Consider the following 22825-nt stretch of genomic DNA (forward strand, 5'->3'; position numbering starts at 1 on the left):
TTGTTCAACAACTATTGGTGTATGTATAAATAAATCCAGACTTTCAGGATCAAGTTTTGGCACCATTTATCAAAATAGAAATGTATTGGTTTTCTGTTGCTGCTGTAACAAATTACCACAAACTTCACTGGATTTAAACAATACATATTTAAAACACACACACAAACACACATTTATTAACTTAAGCTCTGAAGGTCGCACACACACATTTGTTAACTTAAGCTCTAATATGGGTCTCACTGGATTAAAATCGAGGCCTCATCAGGGCTGTGTCGCTTTCTGGAGGCTCTCAGGAACAGTCTGTTTCTAGTTTATTCCCCTTGTTGGCAGATTCAGTTCCTTGCAGATGTTTAATCTGAGTTCCTCATTTTTCTCGCTGGCTGTCAGCTGAGGGCAGATCTAGATCCTAGAGATCACCTGCAAACTTTGGCTCATGGTCCTTTTCCTCCACCTTCAAAGCCAGCAGTGACCAAGCTCAAGTCTCTCTCACACTTCACATCTCTTCCTCCTCCTGTCCCAGCTCTGACCTGGTCAGAAAAGGCACTCTGCTTTTGAGGACTGATGTGATTAGGTTGGTCCCCCCGAGATATTCCAGAATAATCTCCCCAGCTCTAGGACAATAACATTAATCATGTCTGCCAAGTCCCTTTTGCTATGCAAGAGAAAATATTCATAGGTTCTAAGGATTAGGGCATGGACATCTTTAAGAGGGTGGGAGCATTATTCTGTCTGACTCAGTAAAATGGACATTTCCTTTTACCCAACAATTACATACATAAACACAACTCCCACACCCTAAAATCTAACAGAGTAAGAGAGAGAACAGAAAATTTACAAAGGACAATTACCATTAATTGCATCATACTTCTTATCAGCTTCATGAGATGCTAAGGAAAACAAAATTCTGGGGAAAATAACTTTAGATTTAGATTGCTATGCTCAGTTAAACTATGAATGAAATGGGGGTGAAGAGGGGAAGGGGACATTTTCAAATCTTTAAGGATTAGAATTTTTCTCTCCCAGTTACCTTTTTTTAAAAAAGTTACTTGAGGGGCACCTGGGTGGCTCAGTGGGTTAAAGCCTCTGCCCTCGGCTCAGGTCATGATCCCAGAGTCCTGGGATCGAGCCCTGCGTAGGGCTCTCTGCTCAGCAGGGAGCCTGCTTTCTCCTCTCTCTCTCTCTGCCTGCTTCTCTGCCTACTTGTGATCTCTCTGTCAAATAAATAAATAAAATCTTAAAAAAAAAAAAGTTACTTGAGTATGGATTTCACCCATGAGAGACAGAAAGTTAAGAAAGGGTTGGGGGGCAGGATGATTGCTGGGCATCAGGCTGCAGGACATCCAGCGTGTTCTGGAGCAGAAGGATGGAGGACCCCAAAGAGGAATTACTCAGAACAAGACTGCAGTGGCTTGGATTGGTTCATCACAGAGGGCTTGAACAACCGAGGATGTAATAAAGGAATAGAGCACATGGTCCAAAAGCAGCATGTCCTGTTAAAGCAAGTGTTGAAGTGTAAAAAAAAACAAACAAAAACAAAAACGAAACAACCAGCCAGCACAACTCTTTATGAACCCCAGATTTTGAATTCTGAACAAGGGTAGTCTCTTTTGAGTAAAAAGAAAACTGTGGTCATAAGCTTGAAACTGTATAGAGGAGAACAGTGTCTGCACACAATATCTGTAAGCCTGGTGACAGAAATGTATACGTTTGTATACGATGGCTTTGTGTGGGACAATATCTGGAAGAAGACCAACCGGAGGTTAATAGCGATTGTGGTTAGAGATGGCGTTTGAGTGGCTTTTTTCTTTTCGTTTTTCTGTATTTTTCAAAGTTTTTTAATGTGACTGTGTATTAAGTAGCTATGCAATGTAGATAGTATCAATGACTTTAAAAACAGTGTGGAGAAAATTGTGAGCTCATTAAGTGAAAGAAATATGGACTTTGTTGATAAAAGTTGTCTTTAAACCCTGGCTTTAGGACTTAACGAGCAAACTGGGACAGTCAGTCACCATGTTTTCCTCCAAGACCTACTAGGACCAGCTAAAAGGGAGAGTCCAATGGGGCTTCTCATAGGAGGAAACATAAGATGTGTTCTGAAAGGGAAATAGGAATATGTCAGATGGAAGACATGAAAAGGGCATTGGAGGCAGGGCAATGTGTATACGCTGGCTTTGAAAGATGGCACTAGAAGATGTGGTTCATATATACAGTGAAGTATTACTCAGCCATCAGAAAGGATCAATACCCACAATTTGCTTCGACATGGTTGGAACTGGAGGAGATTATGCTAAGTGAAATAAGTCAAGCAGAGAAAGACATTTATCATATGGTTTCACTTATCTGTGGAACATAAGGAATAGCATGGAGGACATTAGGAGAAGGAAGGGAAAAATGAAGGTGGGGGGAATCAGAGGGGGAGACAAACCATGAGAGACTATGGACTCTGGGAAACAAACTGAGGGTTTCAGAGGAGAGGGGGTAGGGGATGGGTGAGTCCAGTGATGGGCATTAAGGAGGGCATGTATTGCAAGGAGCACTAGGTATTATATGCAAATAATGAATCGTGGAACACTACATCAAAAACTAATGATATGCTTTGTGATGACAAACAGGACATAATAAAATAAAATTAAAAGAAAGAAAGATGGCACTAGCAGCTGCTGGTGGCCTGAAGATATTAGAGCCCCATGGGCATGTGAGCCTGGGTTGGCAGCAGGGAGCTAGGTCTCCAAGAGGCTGTGAGTCTTATTAAAGTGTCTGGACTTTACAAAAATCACTCTAGTGGTTGCTGGGGATTATTTAGGATGCTGAGAGTTTAGAACGAAATTAGGTGACTCTCCTAGAAGTCCTTCCTGCCCTCCCTGTCCAGTCAGATTCCCTCTACCTTCCCTAGTCTCCTTCACCACACCTGGCTTGTTTCTTCCTCAGTACTTGCATTTATAATCTTAAATTAATTTTTTCACTTACTTGGTTATGGTCTGTAAGCCTTTCAGGGCAGGGGCTATGTCTGTTTTATTCACCCAAACAGTATACATACCTACACCTAAAGAGTAATAGACACTCATAGTTATTTGTTGAACAAATGCCCAGAATAAAGTAGAAACTATAGATATGGGAAGAAATGATAGATTTGAGAATTAAGAAGCAGAAAAAGACAGAACTTGGTGATTAATTGATTGATTGAGAAAGTTGGGCTGAGTTAGGGAGGGAAAGATGAAACTTCCAGGGACCTAACTTGAGAGAGGTCAAAACCAAGTTGGTGGTTGTAAGGTGAGTGTGGGTGGGGCGAGGTGAGGTGAGGTGGGGCATGGTAGAAAGGGGTGGGGTAAGTGAGTAGCAGAATTAGTTCCATCCGGGAAGTAATACAACCTGAACTTTTCCCACAGGTCTGACTCTACTGCCTTTCTGCTTTTGCAAGGTTCATAAACTTTGCTACTCCTTAGGATCACCTGGAGAATCACTATATCTGGGACCCTCCCTAGACAAATTTAATCTGAGATAGGGGCTGAGGATCAGTATTTTAAAGCTTCTAATATCCTGATCTTCAGCTAAGACCTTTGTCCTAAAATGAGCAATTCCCTTCCTGCCCCCCCCTTTTTTCCTTCAAATTTTTAATCTAAATTTGAATTAGTTAACATACAGTGCAATCTTTGTTTCAGGAATGGAATTAAGTGGTTCATCACTTACATACAATAGCCAGTGCTCTCATGACGAGTGCTCTCCTTAATACCCATCATCCATCTAGTCAATCCCTCACCCACCTTCCTCTGTCAACCCTGTGTTTGTTCTCTAAGAGTCTCTTATGGTTTGTTCTCCCATTATCTCGCCTCCCATAAGTTCATCTGTTTTGTTTCTTAAGTTCCACATATGAGTGAAATCATATGGTATTTATCTTTCTTTGACTGACTTCTTTCACTTGCCATAATATACTCTAGCCCCATCCAGGTCATTGCAAATGGCAAGATTTCATTCTTTTTGATGGCTGAGTAATATTCCATCGTGTGTGTGTGTGTGTGTGTGTGTGTGTGTGTGTGTGTGTAACATCTTCTTTATCTATTCATCAGTCAATGGATATTTGGGCTCTTTCCATAGTTGGCTCTTGTTGATAGTGCTGCTATAAACATTGGGGTGCATGCACCCCTTCGAATCTGTATTTTTGCAGACTTTGAGGAAATAACCAGTAGGGCAATTGCTAGATTGAAGGGTAGTTTTATTTTTAACTTTTTGAGGAATGTCCATACCATTTTCCAGAATGGCTGCACCAGTTTGCATTCCCACCAACAGTGCAAGAGAGCTCCCCTTTCTTCCCATCCTTTTCAACATCTGTTATTTCCCGTGTTGTTAATTTTAATCATTCTGAGGGGTATAAGTTGGTATCTCATGATTTTGATTTGTATTTCCCTAAAGATGAGTGATGTTGAGCATCTTTTCATGTGTCTGTTAGCCACCTAGATTTCTTCTTTGGAGAAGTGGCTATTCATGTTTTCTGCCCACTTTTTAACTGGATTATTTGTTTTTTGGATGTAGCAAGGGAAACAAAAGCAAAAATGAACTATTGGGACTTCTGTGAAGATAAAAATCTTCTGTACAGCAAAGGAAACAATCAATAAAACTAAAAGGCAGCCTACAGAATGGGAGAAGATATTTGCAAATGACGTACCTGATAAAGGGTTAGTATCCAAAATCTATAAAGAACCTCTCAAACTCAACATCCTTCCCGCCCCTTCATTTCACTTGACCTGTTCACTGCTGTCCCTCCTGTTCCAAGAGGCAACAGCTGGTTTCCATTCTTCCTCTTACCAGGATTGGGTCCTGGCACTGAAGATTCCCTACAAATATTTGTGCCTCACATTTTCCACTGCCTGGCATGTGTGTCACTGCCAATATTTGCATTTTCAACAAGCTGCACTTAATGCAAAAACACCATTTGGTGTGTTTTGCTTAGAAGTTGTACAGGATATGAACTACTTAAGTTTTCGTATTTCCTTCTGAAACTTGGACAGTGTCCAGATGATTCTCTTTTGCTCTTTTACATTTTCTTCAAACATTTTGTAATTTGAGCCTATATAGGTAAATCCAATGATGCAATACCCAATTTCTAATTTCTTGCCAAAAAGCAGGGTGTGTTTTCCTGGTTGCTAGTATGGCAAGGGAAAGTCACAGCATGTGGTCACAGCACGTGTGGTCACAGCATGTGGTACACAAAATCAAAATTGGGCTGCAGTTATTTTCTGGGGTGATCCCTGGTGGTTTATCACTTTAGATATTATAGATATTACTACAAGTTTCTGTGGTTATCAAGACCACCATCAAACTACTGAAAGTAGTAAGACTCAGGAGTGCTGAGAAACTAGTGTTGGAAACTTTGTTGTTTATAAATTAATATGTTGAAAAACAATCGATTTTTTTTTTTCCTTCAGAGTTTGCAGGTGATATGGCCATAGAGACTATTTGTATCTTATGTTCCTTATTTGGTTTATATACACACTCTTTGGTCCTGAAGACAAGTTTTGTATTTACAGATTTTTATTTCTTTTATGGCAAAGGTTCTTGATGTGCTGCTGGGAGGGACAGTTTGTCATTTTCTAAATGTTCCTTACTCTTTCCACAGTCTATGCTTTTGCCTTATACCATCACAGTTTTTTAGATTGCTTTTTTATAGAATGGCCATTCTCCATCTCTGCGTAGGAGGGCTTGCCCATCTTTGAGGGTCTAATGGGAATGGGATTTCCTTCATCTGTCATTTCATGTAGAAGTGACTTTTATCTATACTTGGCTAGAGTTTAATTTTTTAAACATTAATTGAAGTTTAATTGAAGTTTATATACTTCGTTCCATACTTAACATACTTACCTAAATGTAAGTGTACAGGTTGAAGAAGTTTCACAAGCTGAACACACTTGTGTGACCAAGAATCAGAACATTACCAGCACCCCAGAAATCTTTCTCCCATCACTACTCCTACCCAAGGGTAACTACAATCCACACTTCAAAGGATACATTAATCTTGAACTTCATAAAAGTAGAATCATAATGTATGTACTTTTTGAATCTAGATTCCTTCTGCTGATATATTTGTGAGATTCATTCATATCATTCTATGTATTTGTGGATGTCTTACTCATTGTGACTATATGTTACATTGTGTGGATATACCACAATCTGGTTATGCATCCGGCCATTTGCTCTTGGAACACTCCAGTAGATGTCTTTTGTGAATGTATGTTTGTTGCATATGTATGCAAGAGTAGAGTTTTGGGCCATATGGTACACATATGTAGATACTACCAAACAGTTGTCCTAAGTTATTGTACCTGTTTATCAAACAAGATAATGCACAAGAGTTCCAGTTGCTGATGCACAAGAGTTCCTGTTGCTCCACATCCTCACTGTAACTTGGTACATTCTATCCCAGCCTTGCATTGAGCACATCCCCGCAAAAGCATCTATGGCAGAGTTCCCATTCAAGGCTACACAGAGACCCTGACCTGACGTATAAAGCAGGGCAATGCCTCTTCCCAATTTTTCTGCCTCATGAGGTTGTTGTTTGTTTGCTTTTGTTTAAACACACTATTTGAGAAATAAAGTGTTTTCCCAATTATAAAAATTAAGAGGGCATAGAGAGCCTTCTGAAATATTGGAAATATTCTAATCTTAATCAGTGTAATGGTTACATGGGCACATATATATATGTATAAATTTAAAAATAATTAAGAGATAATCAACAAATTGGTCAGCCTGACTCCAGTGCTATGCTAACAATCAATGTAAGAAAGAGACTTATGTGAATACATACTCGGAGTAGATTCTTTTTTTTTTTTTTAAGATTTTATTTATTTATTTGACAAAGATCACAAGTAGGCAGAGAGGCAGGCAGAGAGGCGGTGTGGGGGGTGGGGAAGCAGGCTCCCCACTGAGCAGAGAGCCCCATGCAGGGCTCAATCCCAGGACCTTGAGATCATGACCTGAGCTGAAGGCAGAGGCTTAACCCACTGAGCCACCCAGGCGCCCCTCGGAGTAGATTCTTGCCAGGGTGGGGAGTAAATTAGTAGAATTAGTAGAATTAGTGAATCTGGAGGTTCTCAAGAGAAGCAAATTTACCACTTGCAACACGGAACCTATTTTTTTCTGCCTTACTGGTCACTCTAGCTTTAACTGATAAGAAAGAAGCCTTCCTGAGGGAAGAGACATTAGTGGGCATTTCTTTCAAAAGCAAGACTGTGAATGAAGAGGTGATATTGGTAAACCTTCTTCAGCTATCATGTTTGTGTCTTATTTATTCTATTGTTATTCGTACCGGGCCTTCTGAGGCCTAGAGTCTAGGAATGAAATAAAGATAAAACAGAGGTATAGAAGTCTTTAAAAAAAAAAAAAAAAAGTTATTGTTTGTTCCAAAGCAATACTGCCACCTATTGGTACAAAAAGAGAACTATACCTTAATGTTTAATCTGCAAGTGGTAATAATGATGGGGAGTCCCAGACAATTAACCATGGATAAAAATAAAACTAATGTTACTTCAGCATTTTCACCCTGCTGTGCCCCCAGAGCCTCCCCCCAGAGATAAAGCTCAAAGGATTCTTAAAAGTATGCCACAAAACCAAATACATGGTAGAGTATTGGAAATGCCTCTGGAAAGCTGGAATCACTGCCTCCGTTTGCTTGAGAGAAACTTGTTTCATTGTCAACTCTCATTCCACATGACAAGATTTGAAGATCAAAAAACTGCTTTTTCTATTCTGTACAGGAGTGAATTCTCCCAGTAAATCTCACATGTATTAAAAGATATGTGTCCTTACTATGTTTTGCTTAATGATATATTTATTTGGCAAATCCTACTTTATTCATTGACTTTCATTTATTAAACTTTTTTATTGCTGTACATAATAGAGCTTTACTGTAACATGAAAACAAATGCTTTGAACAATCATAAGAGAAAATTACCTCTTCTCCTGATAAATACTAAAATCTTAACACTAATGCTGCTTATGTACTGAAGATACTGTAAAATAAACATAACACTAGTAAGAGTGTTCTAAATACATGGAAAACTTGGAAGTTTAATATTTAGTGCATCTTTCTCTTATTTATTTGTGTGTATATTAATTTGCCAAACCTTTATTAGGAAATTATTATATGACTGCACTCTGTTAAAAGGTAGAAATATAGAGATTAATGAGACACAGTCCCTGCCCACTGAAAGGCCATACTCTAGGGGGCTAAGAGAGACACAAAGACGAATAATATTTTGTAAAAAGTATAGTTATCAAATATTATAAAGACATAAAAAGGGGCGCCTGGGTGGCTCAGTGGGCTAAGCCTCTGCCTTCGGCTCAGGTCATGATCTCAGGGTCCTGGGATCGAGCCCCGCATTGGGCTCTCTGCTCAGCAGGGAGCCTGCTTCCCCTTCTCTCTCTGCCTGCCTCTCTGCCTACTTATGATCTCTCTTTCTCTGTCAAATAAATAAATAAAATCTTAAAAAAAAAAAAAGACATAAAGAAAGGGACCCCAATCCTTCCATGGTAAGATAGAAAGAAGGGCAGTTTCATGGGTGGGTGATCCTGAGTCTTAAATGGGTGTTGTCTTGGCATAGGGTAGGGATAGGGGTTAAGGATGGTGGAGGTCTGATGCAGATGTTGAAGTGTCCATGGATTTGCAGGTGGAGTGATCCAGCAGGTACTGGAAACAAGAGTCAGAAGCAAGGGCACAGGTGAGAGAGTGAGATATGAATTTGGGATTTTGCCTAGAGTGACTGTGTAGCAAATAAAAACCCCATGGACTGGGGATGAACACCCGGGAAGGCAGAAATGATTTTTCTCACAGAGAACCTCTAGCAGCAAAAATCAGAGATTCTCCAAGAGAACTGGAGAAATTCCATCATGGACTTGGAGTGCAAGAGGACTAATCCACAGCCTGTAGGGTAAGTTGGTCAAAAATTTTGTCTTGTTTCACTCATCAGCGTTCATAATATTTTTTTAAATAGTTGCCAACATTCTAGAGTTGAGAGAGGTCACATAAACTCTGCATTTCTAGCCTCCCTTGAAGCATTGGAAAAGCTGGGTATATGGGATTCTATAGGAGTTTATGGGGCTGCCTCTTTGCTATGGGGACAAGCTCTCCAGGTTCCCACATACTCATATTTCAATGTGGCCTGCTTCATTTATTAACATGGTCTGCCTGGCTTCTCTGGGCATTTGAGTTTGGGGTCTTTCTGCAGAATTTCAAGAAGGGTGTGACAGACAGATGTCCAATGTGCCAGAGGAATGAATAAAGAATGAGAAAATCTGGGGCACCCGGGTGGCTCAACCAGTTAGGCCTCTGACTTTGGTTTTGGCTGGGGTCATGATCTCAGTCCTGGGATTGGGCCTCATGAGGGGCTCAGCCCTTGTCCCTCTCCCTTGGCTCGACCCCCACCCCAAATACATAATAAATACATACGTAAAATCTTAAAAAAAACCCAAATGAGAACATCTCCCCTGCCTTTGGATTAGGAAATTATGAATCATCTGAATGACCTAAGTGAGGAAAGATTAAGAAGATGATAAGGCACAGAAATAAGATCACAGTGGCGGTGGGTGGAGGAGTGGGGAGGAGGGAATTGAGTGGCGAGTATGGAGGAACAGAGAATTTTTTCTGTTAAGGGACATGGAGCAGATATTTTTTGCTTCGTGGACCATATGACCTCTCTCACGACCCCTCAACCACTCTGCTGTTGTAGAGCAAAAGCACCTGTAGACGATATATAAACAAATGAGCACACTGATATCCCAATGGAATTTTATTCACCAATACAGGGTTCTTGTGGGCCCTCACCTACCAAGCTCCAGAGGGGGCCTGTTAGGTCAAAGGGTGGAACATCAGGTTGAGAGGAACCTGAGCAGGGCTGCAGACAAAAGAGGAGGGGCCAGTGGAGAAGCAGATGTGGAAAGTCAAGGAAAATGGGAGGAAGACCAGTGACGCCACTTCCAGAGGGCGCATGTGGACCAAGCCCTCCCTGGGTGGTTTGGGGAGTGCGGGGAGGGGGCTTGCCTGCTGAGCCCCGGGTGGAATTGGAGAAATGGTCTGAAGGGTGTACGCCAGAAACGAGGTAGGACATGGATCGTGCTGTTGCTGCTGCTGCCTGTTTTGTGAATAAAGTAGGAAGTGAAGCAATTACCTGAGAGTCACTGAGAAGACAGGATGAAGAAGTTTGTCAAACACAGCTAGAAAGGCTGATAAACAGTGATCGGGGCTCAGCTGAGGGGCAAAGCACAGGATTCTGTAGTCACTGAGTGCCGCAGCAGGCTCAGAGGTCAGCTTCAGAGAAGGCAGCTGGTGGCACAGGTCACGGGTGTGGTTTTTGCCAGGAGCTGGTAATTCAGAACAAAGGAGCCGAGTCCTGGAGAGGAGAGGCGGAGGGGGTGCACCTAGCTTGCTAGGAAGGAATTCGAGATTTTGGGGAAACAAGTGTGGGCAGGGATGAGGCAGAGAAAGTGGAGAGGGTGGGAGAGGATCTGCACGTGGACGGCTGGAGTGTAGAATTTCTGTGTTGGGACATTTCTAGGATGGTGGACCCAGGATGGCCTCTTTGCTTGGGGGGGGGGGCTGGCGCTGAGGTGCAATGCAGCCAGGGAGATTCAGGACTTGGGAAGTGAAACTGCTCCCCGGCTGTCTTCACAGGGCTTGAAATCTCTCAGGCTTTGGAGTGGGGGTGGATTTTCCTCAATGACAGAGAGTGACCCGAAGGCAGTCGATGACAGCGATGAAGGGACGACACATGTCTGGAAAGGCAGGAGCAGTAGCACTCCTTCCAGGCTTGCAGACACCTGCCCCAGAGCCCTGCAGAGCAAGTGCCTTGGTTGCCAAGGAGACCTGTCTGTATCTGACTCCACAGACAAGGCAGGCTGGTGCCTGTGGTTCAAGATACTGGGGAGTTGGCCATTTATGCTCACCCTCTCCATAATCCACGCGAGCCCCGCTGGGAGCTTTCTCTGGCTTTTGGACTGTCCTGTCGGTGGAGTATATCCGGTCATCCCCTGCTGGCTTCTTTTTGCCTGTCCCATTCTGTTCAAGTTGTAGCTCCAGCCAATAATGGATGTCCTATTCCTTCTCTCTTCCACCAGCAAGTAGACAGCTGGTCACAACATCTGTCCAAATGTGTCCTTGCTGAAGAGCCAGTAGTCTTCCTAAATGACAGTGCCACACCCCTGGGAGCTGTGAGAACTGGGCTGTGGCAGGACCCCTTTGGGATGTCTGTTAGGGATGGTGTAAGTTGTAAACAGTTAGTGATCGCTCTCCTCCCAGCTTTGTCCTGAGATGAGCCTCAGACCTGGACTCCCCAGGTGGGGGATTCTGAGGAGTGTCCCAAGAGAGCTCTAATAATGGACATAATAAAAGAAGACAAATACGCTGTGTGTGGCTTATTTAATCCACACATAGCATAATTTTCATGGCATTGTGAACAACTCTGTTTAAACTAATAAATGCTCCTTTTTTTCCCCCAGAAATTGTAGCTTTGCTTTTGGTACCAAGTATGAGCCGGCTCTGCTGTCTAAAAGGAACACACGGCCCACAGACGTTAAGACCGAAGATGCCAGCCCCCAGGGTGACACTCTACCCTTATCTCTGAAGCCTGGGGAGCAGAGGTTGAGTTAGCCAGGTTCCTCAGCTACCACATCTGGAAGGGACACATTCCCATCAGGTGTTCAAAGAAGAACAACAGCAAAGGAGACCTGCATGCCCCTGGGCTCCCTTTGCTTGTCTTAGGCATGAGTCAGACCCAAAAGCCGGCTTTTGTCCCCTCAGTTAAGAGCTAAGACCCGTGACCCTCCAGACCAGCATCTCTAAAAATAGCCAGAGCCTGGGCATGTGACCTGCAGGTGGGAGAGGGTCCAGTGAGAGAATGCCAATTCTTCTCAATTTTGTGAGGTTGGGGGATATTGGCCCACATCCTGAAAGGACCGACAGCTTTCCGTGTTAAGATAGGGAGTGGGGAAAACATTCAACCCTAGTTTTCACTTTAGACAGAAGAATCAATCCTTATGGTATTAACATTTTGGAGTTTTTTGTTTGATTGATTGTTTGTTTTAAGAAGTCTGAAAGCTGTCCACCCAACTTATCTCATTTTACTTGCAGGGTAATTTTAAATATGCCATCTAAGCCAAACTACATTCATGTAGAAATACTTGTATAGATGTTATGGTCTACTCAGACAAGAGAATAGGATACAAAGTTAAGAAACTGTTTCATTTTCATTTAGTAATGTCTGTTCTCTGCAATGTGGGGGAAAAAATGGTACCAGTTTGTTTTTCAACCTAAAGCAAATATTTGAAAACTTTACATAGGAATCGCCTGGAGCTTTTAAAAAGTCCTGATGCCAGACCTCACCACAGACCAATCACATCAAAATCCATGGGAGTGGGAAAGAGGAGTCAATAGTTGTAGACTTCCTCCAAGTGATTGCCAGGAACAGCCAAGACAGGACCACTGAAGAGGGTCATTTACCCCAGTGACAACAGGTGTCTCTATTAATTCATTTCATGGTATATTCACTGCCATTTTCCCTTAGCACTCTGAGGGTTGATTTGATTAGCCTGAGGGTATCTCTGGAGCCTAATAAAATCATAATCATTGGGGAGCAAGTAGGGACAAGAGCCAGGTGAGAAGCAGAGAGTTTGCAAACCAGAGGGGGGACATTCGGTGTCATCAAACCTGAAGGAGCCCAGAACAGCTGTTTATCAAAGTGGGAGGTCTGACCCTGAGTCTGGAAAGGCAGAGCATGGCAGCCGGAACAGGGGATATGTGTATGAGTGAGGAGTGCACAAAGGACATTTCCTGGAATAATTTTTTCTGTAACTGGATCTTACAGGCCAAATGTACAAGGATATTTGGGTGGGCCTGCTCTGTTTAAAGAGACAGGAACACAGTGTATAGACTCTGATTTCTTGAAGTCTCTATGGTTATGATTCTTGGAAGGAAGTTTTTTCTAGCTGAGAAATTCATTTATTATTGTTTTGTCAAGAAAACCAACCGCATTCATTTATCAAATATGTTTTGAGAGTCTTTTCTGTGCTGAGTACACCGTCAGTTGCTAGAGATGCAAAGATTATCTAGAAAGCAGTATATGCCTGTGAGTGTCCATAACCTAGGTGGGGAAATGGATGCATCAACTAAAATCTTTTAAATAAAATGTGGCAGAAAATAATGCTATATTGGGACAAAGTTCTGTGAGTCTGGCGTCAACCCAAATGACATTAACCCTTGTTGGTTTCATTTTCCTGCTTCCATTGGTATATTCCAGACTTTCTGTTTTATGCATATAATGTAAATTAACACTCTGTTGGTTTGTGCTGTTGTCATTTGGGAGATATATAAGGTGAGCTACAGGAAAGCAATGAACTCGCCTCTAAACTCACACCATCATGATCACCTGGAGCGCTTTCTTGGTTTAGTTGTGTGTGTGTTTTTTTTTTTTTTAGACTATTTATTTATATGAGAGAGAAAGAGAGCATGAGTTGGGGAGAAGGGGCACAGAGAAAGGGAGAATATGCTTCCTGCTGAGCAAGGAGACTGATGTGGGGCTCGATCCCACAGTGCTGGGATCGTGACCTGAGCCCAAGGCAGGAACTTAACTGACTGAGCCACCCAGTTGCCCTTGGAGCATTTTTTAAAAAGCCCTGTCCTCTTCCTAGTGGGCTTATCCTTTTCCTTCTTATTTGACCATTAAATCATCTAACTTCCTTCAGGGGACTCACCTTTTCCTATCAACTGGTCATAATAGCCAAATCTGTGACTATATTCCTGAAAGATTCAGATCCTGATACTCAGAAGACTTATTTTTCTTATATTTATCACCAAGGTCACCTGCTCTGAAGGCTGTGAACTTAGTTCTCTGACAAGGTTCTTACACATTGTTTACTAAGTAAAGCACCCAGACTCCGTGACTGTTCCGAGCCCTCTCTACGGGTGACCATATACTAACCCACAGATATGGTCCCATCTTGTTCAACAGCCTGTCTCCCTAAGCTGTGTTCATTAAATAAGAAAAGTTCTGTAAGGTACTTGGTGCTTTGCTCAGCACATGATAAACTCCCCAAAAAGGAGTTAGCAGGATATAGTATTCTGAAAAAGTTGAAGAGAAGTTCACTTATGAACAAGTCTGAGGATGTGAAAGGAAGACAGATGGTCTTTGGAAACCATCATGGGGGCAAGAAACAAGGAGGTCGATGTCTCAGCGGGGTATTGGGGGCAGGCAGTTTGGGATTCGAAATAGAAGAGCAGGGGCAGCTTAGCTGGAGTCTGGTGTGTGTTCCTACAGAAGGGGCAGTTCTTTACAGAAGTTAACATACGCTGAATGGCTACTGTTAAGAGGTTGTTTCTTTTTTCAATCTTCCCAAGTTGGTTTTTTTTTTTTTTAAGATTTTTATTTATTTATTTTGAGAGAGAGAGAGAGAGTGAGAGAGAGCATGAGAGGGGAGGTCAGAGGGAGAAGCAGACTCCCCGTGGAGCTGGGAGCCCAATGTGGGACTTGATCCCAGGACTCTGGGTCCATGACCTGAGCCGAAGGCAGTTGCTTAACCAACTGAGCCACCCAGGCACCCCTCAATCTTCCCAAGTTTTTGAGGTGTTGCCTGATTCTACTGCAGTACAATCTGGGGGGGGGATATCTGCTTTACTTACATCTCTGCTCCCAGTGGTATTTATCTATTTATCTATCTATTTATTTGAGAGCATGCACAAGCGAGAGGGAGAGACAGAGGGAGAAGCAGACTCCCCACTAAGCAGGGAACCCGATGCAATGCAGGACTCTGGACTCCATCCCAGGACCCTGGGATCATGACCTGAACTGAAGGCAGATGCTTAACCGACTGAGCCACCCAGCCCCCCACCCCCCGTGGTTATTTTTTCATCTTTTGTTTCATCACACCCTCTTTTTTTTTTTTTGTAAGATTTTTTATTTATTTATTTGACAGAGAGAGATCACAAGTAGGCAGAGAGGCAGGCAGAGAGAGAGAGAGGAGGAAGCAGGCTCCCCGCTGAGCAGAGAGCCCGATGTGGGGCTCCATCCCAGGACCCCGGGATCATGACCTGAGCCCAAGGCAGAGGCTTAACCCACTGAGCCACCCAGGCACCCCTCATCACACCCTCTTTCTTGAATCATGATCCCTAATCTTTTACATATCTTTTTTCTCTCCCCTCAACAAATTTATTTGCAGTCTCCCTGTGACTTCTTTGGCCTCTTGCCCTTTTCCCATTTCCCTGAGCCCTCCTTGTGCGGGTCCTCACTGCGTCTTCGAGGGATTAGGGCACAGCCTCTCAGTGGGATTTCCTCAGCTGCCACCGCGGAGCATTCTGAGCTGAACTGTAGCGTGCTTATTAGAACGCTACTTTATCCAAGAAATCTAACTGTTGCTTTTCTAATCATCCAGCTAGACTGAAGGAGAGAGGAAAAGAAAGAGTCTAAGCAGGCAGTTGAGAATGATCGGGGCAGGAGGGAAAAGGTACTAAAACATAAAGGGACATAGCTGCTTAAAACCCACATGACAAACAGTATCATCTGGTAGGTCAGTGATATTTGCCAGACTGATTTAAGGCTTAAAGAGGTGGCAGATTTGCTAAGCAAATACAGGGAGGCCAGACAGGCCTAGGGAGCCAGAAGGCTAAATTAGATTATCAAACATAAGATACCAAGTAAGGGAACTGCTTCTGCACAGTGTTTAGAATAAATAAGCTGCAAGAGTTAATTCCTCCCAGGCATCCACCCTCGGGGTAGAGTCAGGATTAAATGTACGCAGTAGTTTAACATAAACATTCTTTGTTTGCTTGACTCCACAGAGGAAGAGGATTTATTTCTAGGGTGGCTCAGCTGCCTGGTTCTTCCCGATTTTATCTGTGTTCCGCTGGTAAATTAAGCAGGGAAACCTAATGTTATTCGTGCCACTTTCCACTCAGTCTCTGATGATGGAAACATCAGAATCATCCTTAACCTACCTCATCTCTTGGGCAGAAGGCCCACGCTGCTGCCTTCCTTCTTCCCTTTTTACTTAGCATCCATACCAACCGCACTGCCCTGCAGTCCACTCCTCGTGGCTACTGGTTATGGTAACAACCAGCATGCCCGATCAGGTCTCCTCCTGCTGAGTCACCCATGCCAAGCCTTGCTGTCTCCAGAGCAAGGGGCAGGGCCCTCAGCTTTGCTTCTTAGAGATGCTTGAATCAGACCCCACTGCAGCAGCTTCCACCACTGACCTCCGCAAACCCCAGCTCCCGTAGCTGCCTTTTTCCTGAACCCACCAGAACTTTCCATGCTCTATCATCCTTCTCCATGCTTGGAATGTTCCTCTCTTCTACATCTGGTTAGAAAACTGGCACTCACCGAGTGGCAGTACAATTCTTTGCAAGACTGGCTGCTCATGACAGTCTTCTGGGGCTTGCTTTGAAAAGACTCACACGCGTTTTATACCCCTGGGCTCTGCTGCAGAGCTGCGGAGTCCTAATATATGGAAGGATATTTGAGAGTCATTTCGAAGGATGAGAACGACCAAAGTATATGAAATTAATATTTATAAGCTTTTGATTTGAAGGCCCACTTTGTGCCTCACCTAAAATTGCTAAGTTCATATTTTTGAGTGACAAAAGCTAGGAAGGGTTAAAAACAAGGCAGTTCCATAGGCACTGAAATCTTTCCTACTTTACCCCAAGCCCCGTGAGGTTAGAATGGGGGGAGAGGTCTGTGGGGAGGAGGAAAGCATCTGCTTCTGGTCATCACAGATGAAGAACTGAGTCCTAGGACGACCTGATCTCAGAAGCAGAGTGCTGAGTTTCACTTCTCTGTTCATGGTGCATTGCTACTATCCATCAGGGCAAGGCCCTTCTTTTGTTTTATTGATCAATTTCCTGTTTATCTTGAATTCTCCCATACATAACTATGCTAAAGTATGTAATGTCTTTGTATGTGCATTTTTAAAATATTTTATTTATTTATTGGACAGAGAGAGAGAGAGAGAGAGAGCACAAGTAGGCAGAGAGGCAGGTAGAGGGAGAAGGAGAAGCAGGGTCTCTGCTGGGCAGGGAGCCCGATGTGGGGCTTCATCCCAGGATCCTGGGATCATGACCTGAGCCGAAGGCAGCTGCTTAACCGACTGAGCCACCCAGGCACCCCATGTATGCGTTCTAGCATAATGTGCATTGTTATTGTGCACAAGTTTTGGTTTATGTAAATGTATACAAATATTAAGTTCTCTATGCCATTCTGTTTCTTATGCCTGGTTTGCCATTTTGGAAGGAATGGGAAGTCTCAGAGCCCTGCAGTGGACATTTTACATTTTTCTTGAAATACCTACTCTGTGTGACTCTAATAAGGAGGGAGGCAATATGACCGTGTGGCTAAAAGTTCTGGCTCTGGATTCTGAATGCTAGGGCTCAAGTTGTAGCTCTGCTCCTTATTAACTTCATGGTCTAAGGTAGGTTACTTAACTTCCCTGTGTGTTACTTTAATGACCTGTAAAGTGGGGATACTCTAGCCCTTATCTCAGAGGTTGTTATAAGGATTAAATGTGATAAGCACATCTGGGCTATTCCTCTTTTGGAGAAAAATCATATTACAGATGGTACCACAAACTGCTTGTAACTTCCACCTTCTTCTGGATCTTCAGTGACGCTCACTGTCCCCTCGGTTGTAGCTAGTGAAGTCCTTTTCAGCAATTCCTCACCAGATTTCCCAGATTCTCAAATTGCTCTATCCCCAGGAGGCCCACATTCGGCAGATGACCTTGCCTCTTATTTTTCAAAGAACTTAGAGATCATGAGGCATAATATTGGGTGCATTTTTCTTCTTCCAAGGAAAGCACCTGTTCTCACTTTCTGCTCTCTTGTTCCTGAGAAGTAGAAATTCTGCCTCTCCAATTTTGGAGTGTCAAAGTCCATGCCCTTGGGAAAATAAACATGCCAAAGGGGGGTGGTTGGCAATAACCAAATAATCCATATAGAAAATATTTTTACCTAACCAGAAATGCTTTGAAGCTGACACAATAGGAAGACTTTCATTTGGATGGAAAGGGAAGGCCTTTCTGAGGAGGTTAACAGTGAAGCTGACAAAAGGCTGTCAAGTGAAGATCAATGGGCCACAAAGTCTAGACAGAGAGAACAATCTGCTAAAATGCTCAGGGGAAAGGAAATTAACGCGGGTGAGGAACCGCAGGTTGGCCAGTGATGCTGAAGTCCAGTAAGCAAGGGGGAATGTGGTGGGAGATCAGGCCAGAGCAACACTGCCCAGTGGAACTTTCTATTACATAAATGTTCTGCCTCTGTGCTATACACTATGGTATCCACTAGCCACATGTGCTATTCAAGTTATATTAATTAAATAAAATCTTAAATTCAGCTCTTCAATCACACCAGCCACATGTGGTTCCATGAATATAAATATAAATATAAATATTTTAAAGTATGTATTTGATAGCTCTCACTATCATTTCAAATGCTCAATAGCCACCTGTGGCTAGCGGCTAGGCTACCATATTGGGCAGTCCAGGGTCAGAGGGAGAGCAGGGCTAAGGGTGGTGAGAAGTGTCTTTTGGGTGGTTTGGAGCAGGAGATTACTGTGATTGATTTACATGGGAAAAGGTCTCTGGGGCTGCAGGGCAGAGGGCAGGATGGGGAGGCAATCTGGAGAGGTGGGGGAGGTAGCAGGGAGACCAGTTACGGTCATTGTAGTTGCCTGGGAGGGAGAGAAGGGTAGGCTGGCCTAGGTCGGCAGCAGTAGATCAGAGAAGTGGATGGATTCCCGAATTATCTTGGTGATAGGTCCAACAGAAGTAACTGATGACCTAGATGTGAGATGTGAAGGAAAGAAGGGAACCAAGGATGATGCCTATACCCTTTTTCGATCTGGGTAGACTTACTCCATCATGTGTATTAATGCTGTTAATTAGGCTCTTCCCATTTTTTTAAAGATTTTATTTTATTTATCTGCCAGAGAGAGATAATGAACAAAGAGCATTTAAGGATTGCCTGTTGCGGCTGGGGGGATTCTGCCTTTCCCTGCCCCCTCCACCGAGGTTGTTGTTTTCCAGGTCACTGCTGACTTTCTCAGTGCCAAATAAAATGACTGAGTCTCCATTCCCATCGTGGCACATGTGTGGTTGTCTGTCTGTCCCCTCCATCTGCTGTCTCCTGAGCCCCTTCCTGCCTCTCAGTGGGTGCCTTCTCATCTGTCTCTGTCTGCTCCCACATGGCCCTCCCAGCCCCAGCACCCCCAGACTCCGCCATGTTTCTCTGCTCTTGCACCAGCTGGGTCATCAGATCCACGCCGTCGTCTGTATTTCTCAGCTCTATTCTGCCTCTCCCAAATCTGTAACATAGCAGCACCAGCCATTTCAATAAGCCAGGGATTTTGCTAATTGAGTTAAACACATTATCTCATTTAATTTTACCCTGAACTCAGTGGGGGCAGGTATGACTCCTCTCATTGTCAGATGAAGGAGTGAAGTTTTGGGAAGGTGTTAAGACTTGCCCGAACTCAAAGAATTAGAAGTGGCAGAGCTAGGACTGAAAGCCAGGCCAGTGCTTGCTGCCATCTGGACCTCCAGGTCTGACCTCACATTTCCAGATCTGTACTTGGAGCCTCCTTGCCAAAAGCACAAGCATGTCTCTCGCACACCTAAAAATAGGCATGAAACCAAACTTCTCACCCGCTCCTTCCCTTCTGTGACCCCTACAAACACATAGGAACAGACTGAAATATCTCCTCTCCTTGTTTTCCTTGTTTGGTTTCATGGTCCAACCAATCCAATCTCCAGACTAGAAATATCTTTGTCTTTTACTGCTTCTCTACCTTCCTACATTCAATGGATCTCCAGGTCCCGCAGGAGGTACTTCACAGGGGCTCTCCCCAAAAGGAAGACCACTTGCTAGAGCTTGGGAGCCACTCCAGCCTGCATTAGGATCACCTGAAGGTCTCTTTTCTTATTCTAGATCTTGGAACCCCATAGCAATTTGGGGAATTAAAAAAACAAACAAACAAACAAACCAGAATTAAAACAACATATACTCTTGAGTCTAGCTTCTTTCCCTCAGTGTTATAGGAGAGTCATCCATATTATTGCAGAGTTGTGGTTTGTCCATTCTAATTGCTATATAGTATTTCATTCTGCAAAAAAAAATGTAATTTCTTTATCCATTGTACTATTGATGGGCATCTAGATGGTTAACAACTGAGATTTGGGATATATTAAGTTAAGAACTTTTGTTCAACAAAAGCACTAATAGCATGAGATGTAAAGAAAAATATTCTCCCTCTATATACGTATATATATACATATATATATAAAACAAAGAACTTGCACCTTGAATATAATACATATATAGGACATATTAATAAGTTAAAAAAAGTAACTCAAGTAAAAAATACTTTGACAAAAGTATTATAGAAAAAAGTATGCAAATGACCAATAAATGTATGTTCAACTTCATTAGTGTTTCTGGATATGCAAATTAAAACAATCACTGAAATGGTTGAAATAGAAAGGACAGAATCCCAAGTGATGGTGAAGGTATGGGATAAAAGGGATTCTCAGACACTGTTGAGGTGATTGCTAATTTGTATAACTGCTTTGGGAAGCTCTTTGAGAGTATCTACAAAAGCTCTTTGAGAGTGTCTACAAAGGCTGATCATATGCATATCCTATGATTAGCAACTCTATTCTCTGATCTATATACTCCATAGAATATATATATTCTATTCATTCATATATTTTATATATATATATATATATATATATATATATATATATATATATATGCCCCAAAAGACATTTGGGGCATGTTCTTAGCAGCACATTTGTTATGGCCCCAAAGAACCTTTTTTTTTTAAGATATATTTATTTGACAGAGAAAGAGAGAAGAGAGCATATGCACAAGTGGGGGTGGGGCAGAGGGAGAGAATCTTCAAGCAGACTCCCTGCTGAGCGCAGAGCTCCCCAAGGCCAGTGAGATCATGACCTGAACCAAAACCAAGAGTTGGACACTTAGTCGACTGAGCCACCCATCTTTCTTTCTAAGTTCTTTTATAGGTGATTCTGAGGATCGGTCAGGGTTGAGAACTATAACAATACCAAATTCACTTCTGATTTAGAATTTCAATTTAAACATTCTTTTTACGTACTGATTTAATAGGAAAATCGTATGTCATTACCTTTCTCCTTTTCAAGATATAAGGTTAAATGATGACAATGGCCAAAAATTATTTACTTATGAAATACTTATTTTTTAATTATTTGTTGAAATACTAAATATTTTATTTTATTTTAATTTTTTAAAGATTTTATTTATTTATTTGACAGAGATCACAAGTAGATGGAGAGGCAGGCAGAGAGAGAGAGAGAGAGGGAAGCAGGCTCCCTGCTGAGCAGAGAGCCCAATGCGGGATTCGATCCCAGGACCCTGAGATCATGACCTGAGCTGAAGGCAGAGGCTTAACCCACTGAGCCACCCAGGCGCCCCAAAATACTAAATATTTTAAAGAATTTTTTTCTTATGTGGTAGAATCTCAAGAGGTCTTTGGCACTGATGGTAGGATCTAATTTGGAAAGAGATTAAAGTCAGGAAAAAGTAATAGTAATCCTTTAGTGATAAGTTTGTACTGTAATATGATACAACTTGGTCATCATTTGAATCCTGAAATAAAAAAAGGAGACTGAAAACCATTTCCCCTCCCAGGGAAGCCACCTATTCCTCAGGCAACATCACCAAGGCAACCATCTTTTTAAGTCAGTCTATCACTGGGGAGGCCCTGAATGGTAGCCAGGCTCTCGATGGGTGTTAATTGCCCCAACCCTCATGATAGCCCTGGGGGGTGTGTTCTTTTTTACTGCTATTTGACAAATGAAGGAGTTGTGGTATTAACATTTCATGGGGGAAGGGGTGGTGATTAGGAAAAAAGTCTAATAATTTTCCTAGGGAGGTGATAATTACTAAAAAGTTAAGAAACACTGCTCTAGATACGCATTAGAGAGAGGAGGGTACTATGATTAGGTTGTAACTTGTCACTGAAGATCTATTTTCCAATAGGACATGGCGGGCCTGAATTTTGCTTAATGTTACCTGAATGAAAGCCCTACCGTACCTTGGGGGGAAATACAGTGTTTCCCATTCAAATACTCTGGGCCTCTTCTCAGTGGGCGCAGTCATTCTATCCTTCTTTTGTCCACAAAACCTGTCCTGAAGGTCCTTTTTGGGAGGTTCTGAGCAGGCTTACTATGGAGTTATTAGTGGGTCCAGGAGGCTGGAAACCAGAGGACTGGTAGAGGGTGAAAAAATACAATTGCAGGTAATTATGAGCAAGGCAGTTGGATAGAGGGGAGCAATGATTTACTCTCCTAGGCTCTGACCATGCAGAGCCGGGTCCTCAGAAGGCAGCATCAGCACCAGCTGGGAGCTTGTTGGAAACGCAGCATTGCAGGCGGGGGGTCAGAAGACTCCCACGTGGTTTGTGTGCACATTAGAGTTTTGGGAAGCACAGCTGTAAACTGGTGGTTCTCACATTGGCTACACATTAGAATCACCTGAAGAGATTAAATAAAAACTATTAAGACCCTCAGGCCCCACTCAGGACAACTTAGATTAGGTGCTTGTTCCAGCAGACTCTTGGGGGTGTGTTTGATGCTGAATGACCTGATTTATGGTTTGAACGGATCACTCTGCTGCTGGGAGGAGAGTCTGTGAGTGTGTGTATGTGTGTGTAATGGTGCAGGATCAGGCATGGAAGCAGGGAGATCTTCCAGTTTTGCTCTGTCAAGCAGAGCAAAACTGGATCAGTGTTGTTTTTACTCATACCTCTGGGCTTCCCTT

At 42.8% G+C, this 22825-nt stretch overlaps 1 long non-coding RNA gene across 2 annotated transcripts in view; it reads left to right on the top strand.

The window, feature by feature from the left end:
- The window catches only part of LOC116877653, a 131774-nt gene that overhangs the window by 52973 nt on the left and 55976 nt on the right, over window positions 1-22825 (top strand). The window contains exon 3 of one of the 2 annotated variants that reach the window (XR_004384682.1): window positions 11482-11897. The exons of the other annotated variant lie outside the window; for it this stretch is intronic. This is a non-coding gene — a long non-coding RNA (uncharacterized LOC116877653). Of the gene's footprint in view, window positions 1-11481; window positions 11898-22825 lie in introns of those variants that run through there. 2 annotated transcript variants of the gene reach the window in all.

This window comes from Lontra canadensis, unplaced genomic scaffold (genome assembly GCF_010015895.1).
Source record: "Lontra canadensis isolate GAN:19392208 unplaced genomic scaffold, GSC_riverotter_1.0 scaffold2, whole genome shotgun sequence".
In the NCBI taxonomy this organism is placed as follows: Eukaryota; Metazoa; Chordata; class Mammalia; order Carnivora; family Mustelidae; genus Lontra; species Lontra canadensis.